The sequence below is a fragment of the Colobus angolensis genome, unplaced genomic scaffold, assembly GCF_000951035.1.
Source record: "Colobus angolensis palliatus isolate OR3802 unplaced genomic scaffold, Cang.pa_1.0 Scaffold19, whole genome shotgun sequence".
Taxonomy (NCBI): Eukaryota; Metazoa; Chordata; class Mammalia; order Primates; family Cercopithecidae; genus Colobus; species Colobus angolensis.
This window is the reverse complement of record NW_012115043.1, coordinates 8,688,110-8,688,611: the sequence shown is the minus strand read 5'-3', so window position 1 is coordinate 8,688,611 and position 502 is coordinate 8,688,110.

Sequence of the window (502 nt, the reverse complement as noted above, 5' to 3'; positions counted from 1 at the left end):
TTCCTTCCTTCCTTCCTTCCCTCCCTCCCTCCCTCCCTTCCTTCCTTCCTTCCTTCCTTCTTCTGTTGGGAACAGGCCCCCCAAAATATGACCATTAGCTGGCCCCAAAACTGGCCATAAGCAAAATCTCTGCAGTACTGTGACATGTTCACGATGGCCATAATGCCCAAGCTGGAAGGTTGTGGGTTTACTGGAATGAGGGCAAGGAACACCTGGCCCACCCAGGGTGGAAAACCCCTTAAAGGCGTTCTTAAACCACAAACAGTAGCATGAGCGATCTGTGCCTTAAGAACATGCTCCTACTGCAGATAACTAGCCAGAGCCCATCCCTTTATTTCAGCCCATCCCTTCGTTTCCCATAAGGGATACTTTAAATCTAATATCTATAGAAACAATGCTAATGACTGGCTTACTGTTAATAAATACATGGGTAAATCTCTTTTCAGGGGTCTCAGCTCTGAAAGCTGTGAGACCCCTGATTTCCCACTCTACACCTCTATAT